We start from the raw sequence: 9,231 nt of genomic DNA, 5'->3' as shown, positions 1-9,231 counted from the left end.
GTAGATGCTGGTATTAGAACACATGGCTTGTCAGGAAGGTTCATCTTCTAATAAGGCACCATTATTTGATGGCACCAATTATGCTTTTTTGGAGTATAAGAATGGAGAGTTAGTTGTCTTCTCTAGGATTGGATGTTTGGATGACATTAGTAAATGGATATACTATGCCAACTCATACTATAACCGATCTTGCTGAAAAAGGAGACTATGAAAGCAATTATAGGGCGAAGAATGCTATTCTCTATGGATTGTCTAATATTGAGTTTGTGAAGGTTATGCATTGTCAAATAGCCAAGGAGTTATGGAACACGTTGAAAAACATCTATGAAGGAGATGATAAGGTAAGTAGGCAAAATTGTAAACATACAAAGCCAAGTTTGAAGAAGATGAAGATGAAGGAAGAGGAATGTATTGCTGACTATCTTCTCAGATTTGATGAGATTGTAAATGCAACCAAGGGACTAAGTGAAACAATGAAAGATTCAGTCATTGTGTAAAAGGTTTTGGGTTCCTTGCCTTCTAAATATAATGCAAAAAAATAAGCTATAGAAGAGGCAAGAGATCTTAGCAAACTTTTGTTAGATGATTTACATGGTATTCTAACAACCTATGAAATGACAATGATAGGTGATGATGAGTCAAAAAAGGAGGTTGTTTTTAAAGCATCTAAAAAAGGTAAACGATGAAAGCATAGATTCAGAAAAAGACCTAGAAGAACAATTGGTTAACTTGGTAAAGAAATTTAAGAAAGTTGGCAAATTTAAAGGAAAACTTCCTCTTAAATGTTTTAATTGTGAGAAAATCGAACATTTAATTGCAAAATGTCCATAGTACTAATTCTGATTTTGACATGTGAAACTTTGTTTATGACAATAGGATCATGTTCTACAAATCAAAGTGATGTTGATCCTAGCAGCGATGTAGAAGGCGAAGTGGATTTGGACGAAGAGCTTGTTTGTGCTATAGATGAGATCAATAGATTGAAGAAGGAAAGATCACAACAATTGAAAGGCAATGAAAATCTTTTGAAGGAAGCCAAAAATCAGATTATCACAAATCTAAAAATTGAACTTGAAGAAGGTTAAAAACAAGTAGAGATGGTAAAATTTGAACTTCTAAAATCTAAAAATTGTTTAAAACTAGAAAGTGAACTAGTTGCTTTAAGGAGTCAAATAGAAAAGTTAAATATGATTCCAGACAAACAAGTTAAGATTGGAATTTTTTTAGAATTATTAAGTGAAATGTTGGCTAAATAAAGACAAAATAATAATTAGTTAGGTTTGAGATTTGAAAAAGGTGAAAGTTCTCATAATGCAAAAATTAACGAACACTGTTTTGAGTCACAAAGAAAGAAGAAGTTGTATCCTAGAAGATTTTATTCTTTCTATGACTTATGCAATTTTCGCAACTATTTTGGTCACAAAGCAATTAATTGCAGAGTTATGCCAAGGTAGAGAATCAATTTTATTAGCCAAAATTCATTTGATTTTTTAAGAGGTTTTAATGTGGTTTGTTTTAAATGTCAAAATGTTGGACATACTGCAACAAATTGCCACATGAGTTTTGTAGATATTGGAGACATGATTCATAACAAGAAGGAAATAAAAGTTTGGAGAAAGGAGAAAATATCTCTTGTTGTTGATACAACCCTACATGCAATAAGAGAAGATCTTTGGATAGTGGATGGTGGTTATTTGAATCACATGACAAGTGACATAAATAAGTCTTCTACATTTACAGATTGGATTAGTGGTCCGATGAAATTTGGAGACAGATCTTCAGTGCAAATTGGTGGTAAAGGTTCCTTGAGTATTATGATATTTTAGAAGCAAATATCTAGATCTCATGTGACAAATTGTTGTAGTAAATCTAAATTTGGGAAACTAATAGCTGGAGGTAAACGGATTGAAAGTAATGTTTATGACTTAAGGGAAGTAAAAGGTAGAAGTTGTTTGATAAGTCAGATTGATGAATGTTGACATTTTGCATATAGATTGCATTAATGATATGTTGTCATTGATGTCAATTGAACCAGTAATGGTATTCATGTTATTGTTGATATTGTTGTTTTTTATATTGGCTAGTAAACCGGTAAAAAGAGATTTGTGGAAGATGTTGTAAACAAGTATGTAAAGGTTGTGAGTTGAACCAGTGAACCGGTGTAAAGGGTTAAATCTTTCTATGCAATGTAACCGGTAAACCCTATCAATTGTTAAACCCTAACCGATCAAGTTTGTTGGTTTATTATCTGATGAGCGGTAATGATGGAGACACGTGTGACCATTGTATGAGGATAAGTTGAAATTGTTTTGGTGCGTTTGGTTATTGTCTAGGGAAGGAGCAAAGTGGATTGCATCTAATGCACAACATATGATGAGTTACAAAGTCCGATGAAGCGGTGATCATGGAGTGGTTGGAATTTTCTTGAAGAATGTGAAGAGATTGTCATAATTTCTAACGGTCAAGATTGTATCGACTTGTTTGTAATCTCGATGATGAGAATTAGGTTTTTGTTGTGTTACCCTAATTGATTTGTATTTAAGGTCGATGGAGTTGTTTGTAAAGGTTGTTGGCAAGATTGATAGAATCATGTTGAGTGTGTAGTTGCCTAACTAGTAAATGGATCTACACTTTGAGTGAAGACAGATTGAAGCTTAAGAAGGATCTGATCAAGCAAATATAGTGCTACTTAGACAAATCAAGAAAACCTGTTGTTTTCTAACAATTACAACAGAAGTGAAATCCCTTAACTGGGTAAGCTCTAAAAAGCTTGGTTACTCATTAAATCCTCTAACAAGGTGGTCCATTAGCTTGGATTCTTAAATCCTCCAGCGAGGTTACTCCTAACAGGGTATTGTGCTTTTCATCAAGGCATACTTGTAAATCCCTTAATCGGGTGATTCCTAACTGGAATTAGTTCTTAACAAGACTTATTGTAAAACTTTAACAGGCTTGGCTCCTAATAGGGCGAACTTCAGAAAAATTCAGATAGCTTTCCTTATGAGTCTCATCTCACCGTGGTTTTTACCTATTTGGGGTTTTCCACGTACAAACATTTGTGTCAAGTGGTGAATGTTTTTGTGGTTATGATCTTATTTGTTGATTTGATTAATTTCTAATAAGACATGATAACTAGAAGCATTGAGAGATGAATATGTTGAGTTATGATTAAGCATTGCTGATGTTTACAAGATTAAAGTTGTTTAGTGTTTAGTGTTTACAATATTGATCTTAATTGAGATATGTTTATTTTGTGTGATTGAATTTGAGTTTGGGAACTTTGTATCAGTTTTTTAGTATATTGATTCACCCCCCCTCTCAGTATTCTACCGGATACTTATTATTTCATCATACCATCAATTGGTATCAGAGCGTCTCAAGTCCTCTTAATCTAAAAGCCTGACAACTTGAGGAAAAGATCTTGTAAATCATAATGAAGAAAGAAGGTCCGAAGTTCAACAAAGATAACTATAGAATATGGAGTGACAGAATGAAGATTTACATTAAGATTCTTGGTAGTCAGTATTGGGATCATATAGAAAATAACTATATTACACCTACTGGAACCTTGACTGATGATCAGAAGAAAGAACAACAGGAAAATCACCAAGCATCAGAGGCTATTATCAGTTCATTATCTGATGCTGAATATGTAGATGTTCATGGTCTTAAAACTGCATATGAAGTATGGAAAAAACTTGAAGATATTTATAGCGGTGATGAACATGTTAAGATTGCCAAAGAGGAGAGTTTAAGAGGAAAGTTTGACGACATGAGAATGTCTGAAGGTGAGAATATCCAACAGTATGGTCAAAGGATTAAAGAGATAGTTGGTGAGATAAAGAGTGCAGGAGGGAAAGTGGAAGATGCCACAGTAATTAGTAAGGCACTGAGAACCCTGCTACCGATCTATGCTATCCGAGTTGCAGCTATTCAGGAGATGAAATCCATTGACAGGACAAAGGTAACTCTTGAATCTATTATTGGCAAATTTACTGCCTTTGAATTAAATGGCTATGATGGTAGTGTACAGAAATCAGAATTTGCATTCAGGGCTTCTGTCTCTAACCCATCTATGAGAAGAAGTAGAGATACCGACCATGGTTATGAATCTAGATCCAGCAGAGATGCTGATGATGAAGACAACTTAGTGGAACTTGAAGCTAGAGGCACTGGTAAATATAGAGGTAAGCTACCTTTAAAATGTTTTGCATGCAACAAGATTGGTCATATAGCAACTAATTGCCCTAATGGCGAAAATGAATACAAGAGAGACAAATTTAATGTGAGGCCCTACCCCAACTCAGCTTGACATTTTCAGTTATTTGCATATTGAGACTATTATGGATGCTTTATTTTATGCTTTATGGATTTAGAACCTATATGACTCCATGATTTGGATCACATTGACATATGTTGATGCTTTATTTTATGCTTGATGATTATGAGACTTTATATGTTGCTAGGATAGAATTACTTTGAAATGGTGAATGTCATTATTGGAATTGCAGGACTTCATTTTGATGATAGAAAAATGATGCTTATTTTATGAATGGTTCAATTTTAAGAATTATGTTAATTGCTTATGTGGAATCGAATTTGAATGAATGAGATATTGAATTATTGTTGCCAAATGTATGAGTGTTTGATGTGCAATGAAATCCATGTATTTAATTATGTATAATTGTGATTATTTGGAATTGCTAATGTGTTAATTGAGATGCGCAGGAAAATTATCCATGTGACCATGGAATTTATATGGAGAACCAAAACTAGACCAATGTACGTTTGTTAAGCCAAGGGTTGTCTATTTGGAGAGACAACACCCCGTTTGTAATGTATTTTATTTGTGAAGTGTATGATGCTTGAGTGTTAAAAATTGATTTTTATGTATATGTGTAATCCTACAAGAGACTAATTCTATGTGTGATTTTTATATTGTATTTTATTGTGTTACTTGACACATGTGCTGATTAGTGTCATTGATTTTGACTTGTCTCTCGGAGGGAGTTTTGTTTCTACCAAAGCCATTCAAACAAAAGAGTGTGGTCCCAAATTTGCCCTGGGTAGGGAGTCTTGGGAGTGGTCAACTCAGGTTTGACCCGTAGGTTAACTTCAGTTGGGTTTCTAAGGGGTCAAATGGACTCCTAGGGTCAGTTTTAGGGCTTTTCCAAAGGTCCAAAGGGTATACCTATGAGTTAGGGGTGTTTTGAAACATGTGACTACTCCCATGTGACTGTTTAGTCACCTCAAAAAGTGGGTTTTCCAAGGTGAGCGAAAATTCAACTTAGAAGGTTCCTCCTAGGATAGACAACCTTCCCTTTTGATGTCAAACTCTCTTCCCCATCCTCACTCACCTTTTCCCTTTCAAGTTTTAGTAATGTGTAAGAGTTTGGGAAGAGAAACCAATGGGAACTCTCACCTCACCCAAGGGGTTGGGAAGTGTGTGAGAGGCCTTCTTAGGCAAGGATTAGGGACTTAGTGAGTAATCACCCACTCTCCATTGTTGGAGATTATGCATTGTTTTGAAAATTAGTTGTAGGATAGAATTTTGGTGAAGGGATTGGTGGAAAGTTTGTGTGGATTTGGGCAGCTCATCCCCAACTAAGTCTAACATACCTATTGGCAGATTAAGGTTGGTTTTATTCCCTTTTGTTTATGTGGTTTATGTTGTTTTGAAAGAAAGAAAAGCTTGTTGAAAGAGATGTGTATATGTAAATTGTTGTAGGAGAAAAATGTAAGTTTTCATTTCTATGTTTTTGTTTTTGTGTTCTTGTTTTGAGAGTGTCCAAGACCTCCTACTCTTAGGGTGGAAGAAGTATGACAGCCTTGGGTGAGAGGCTCTCCTTAAGGAGAGTGATCTCAAGGGTGTCCTTTGTGACCCTTGCTGCATAGCCTTGTGTATACATTTGGGGGTCACAAGGGGAGAAAATATGGCCTTTGAGCCTTTGGGGGGGGCATAAGGTGTGGAGGTGTATCTTTTATTGTATTTTGTATTGCCATGAGGTGGCTTGAGATGTAATTTGGCTTGCAATCTCCCCAATGGTACTTGGTCCACTTCCATCCGTGGAATGATCATCACAAAATGTGGTGAAAGTGTAGCTTGGGATGGGAAGATGCATGTTGAGTGTTTGTCTTTGATGTTGTGTTGTCTGTTTGTTTGTAACCCGTCTAGTGCTTGGTTCTCAAAGCTCGGGGGTGGCTTCTAGTAAGCCTAGGCTGGGAGGTGAGCTCTCCATGGTCAAGTTGTGTTTTTATTGTAGGTTGCTAGGGATGGGAAAAGAAAGAATAAAGAGCTTTGTTGCTGTTTTATGTTGCAGAATAGTTTGAAAGGAAATTGTATTTTATTTTGTAGTAAAAAGACAAGAGGAGTCAATGTTGTATTTACCTCTCCAAAAGCAAGTAAAGTATGTATTTCAATATAAGTTCTTCTCCATTAAAAAGGAGAGACTAGTAGGGTTTTCAAATCCCATATGTAATGCTTCTTCATTTAGAAATAAATAAAATGCTTAAAGAAATGCATGTGTATACTTAGTTATTTTTGTCAAAAAAAAATGTATAAGTTTTATTAAGTTCTATGTTTTCAAAAATATATATATATCAAGCTGTTGCATTTTTATGAATTCTGCAAATAAATTTAATTTATTATTACATGTTTTTTTATGTTATTATGCTGCTGCAAATAAATAAATCAGTCATTTATTTTTCCATTTAATGCAGAAAATAAATCTTAATGTAGTAGCTTATTTTATAAAAAAAAAAAAAAAACATTTAGTTTTTAGGTCTAATTTGTTTACCAAAAAGATTGTATTTTAAGTTGCTGTTAGAATGCATTATTAGTACAGAATGCTTGAAACAAATAAACCATATAGTTATCTTATTTTCCTCTAAACTAGGTCTAGTAGGCTAAGGAAATAATAGAGTCATTCACACACACACACAACACTCAAAATAAAATAATAGATGTTAAAACATATTTGCCCTAACCCTAATTTCGGGTTAGGGCAAGCACTCATAGGTTTCTTTAAAAATAATAATAATAATAATAATAATAATAAGATATGAGTGTGGGTGTGATAAAGTAGGGGGGGTTAGGGTCAACATGTGACGTTGTAGAATTCTTTAAAAGAATGTTGTTATAATAAAGAAAAGGAAACCCCCCTCTCTTTTAGGAATATATATATATATATATATATATATATATAGATGTAATTTAGTTCTACAATTATTTGAAATCAAATAGTTATTTGTAAATTAAGTAATGCTCTCTTAATTATTAAATGAATGTAGGAGCAGTTTAGCAAGAAGAGTTTAAAACTCCTTGGAAGGCTAAACCCTTGGGAGAATAAAATGATTTATGTAGTGCCATGTTGGCTCCTATATTTCAAAATTTATTAGACACCTTTTATTTAATGGAAATTTTACTTAATAGATTTATTTAATCAAAAGTTAGGGTAAATTAATTTTAGACCCTAAGTAATTAAAGAACTATAGGAGATCATTAATAGTCCATATTAATTTAGTTGTGATTATTGCTAAGTGAGTTTAATTATTTATTATTGGGAAATTAGTGATAACTCTTGTGGAGAAATATTAGCTCGCTTATAACTTAGATAATTTTATCGCCCAATTAATTTAATTGTTTGATTCATTCAAAACATAGTTAAGACCAAACTAGATTGCTTTATTTTAATTAGGTTAGTCGTACTAAGTAAGTATTAAATTTTTTTTTTTTTCCATTCGTGCCCAAAAGTTTGGGCATGACATTTTGGTATCAGAGCAAGGTTGCCAACACTAGGAACCTTACTCCATTACGTTTCGCTATAATTATTTAATTAATTAAATTATATTTATTTTTATTATGTTTATTTTTAAACTAGCTAAAATATTTCTCCTAAAATATTTATTTATTTAATTTAATTTTATTTTCTTTAAAAAGGATGCCTCCAACTACGCGACAAACTCGCAAACGTGGAAGAGGCCCTAGGCGTGAACGCATGACACGCGAAGAGATCAATAGGGAAGAATCGGTTCTGAAAGTGAACCCAGAAGCCCCTCTCGAACGATCAGTTGACCCAAACTGAGACATCTTGGTAGCTCTACAGAACCTGATTGGCATAGTTCATGATAGGCTTCCGACAGTAAATCAGAATGTTGAGAACCAGAGCTCAGGAAGCTGTAGAATAGTAGAATGGGAACGGAGTAGGAGTCCACCTCCTAATCCCGTAGAGAGTTAGGCTGGGCATGAGCCCGAGTCCGTTCACCTACCAGCATTACCTCCAGTCGTAGCACCAGTGTATATTGAGAGGGCACGTAGGGATCCAGGGGATCTAATCAGAGAGGTTATGCATCTTCAGCCACCATCTTTTGGGGGATCTACTGACGGGGTAGAAGCAGAGGCATGGCTTTTGAGCCTAGATAGGTGCTTTGCATTGCGCTCTTATGAGAGCAATCTAAAAGCACGTGCAGCGGTTCACCTATTGCGAGGAACAACCTCCACATGGCGGAGACAGGAAGAATATAAGTGTGGCTTAGAGATAGAGACCCTCACTTGGGAGATTTTCACAAAGAGATTCAGGGAGAGGTACTTATCAGAGCATTTTAGACAGCGTAGGGTGGATGAGTTTCATGACCTCCAACAGAAGGGTCTTTCAGTTACCCAGTACGAGAACAAGTTCTTTGAACTCTTACCATATGTAGATTACCTGAAAGATGAGAAGCTTCTCGTCAACCGATTTATCAGAGGATTGAACTCTGGCATAGCAGGACCAGTGAGAATGGCCGCTCCAGGGAGCCTTCGGGTTGCCGTGGAGAAGGCTTTGATAGCCGAGGAGATTTAGGTCAGACCCCAGGACTCGAAGGATCGGTTCCAAAATCGTAACCCTACACCACAGACTTACGGGTTTCAGAAACCCCATTGGAAAGGTAACAACAGACACACATCGGGGTTCTCCAAACCCCCTCCTCCGCATCAGTCACAGCAAAACCAGAGGCAAAGGCCTCCACAGAGTCAGCAGGGCGCAAAGCCCAAGCAGTGGCAGACACAGGGTCAGAGGCGAGATCAGAGATCTCAGGCTCCTTACACACCTCCGGCGAGGACTCAGCAGTCCTCCAGAGGTGGGTATAGTGGTTCTAGCAGGACAGGGGGACAGTCTTTCTCCAGACCACAGGGAGTGCAGTTTTAGGCACGTGGCGCTTGCTTCACATGTGGAGCCATGGGACACATGGCAA

Source organism: Cryptomeria japonica, chromosome 8 (assembly GCF_030272615.1).
Source record: "Cryptomeria japonica chromosome 8, Sugi_1.0, whole genome shotgun sequence".
NCBI classification, from domain to species: domain Eukaryota; kingdom Viridiplantae; phylum Streptophyta; class Pinopsida; order Cupressales; family Cupressaceae; genus Cryptomeria; species Cryptomeria japonica.
This window is presented reverse-complemented; position numbering follows the sequence as displayed.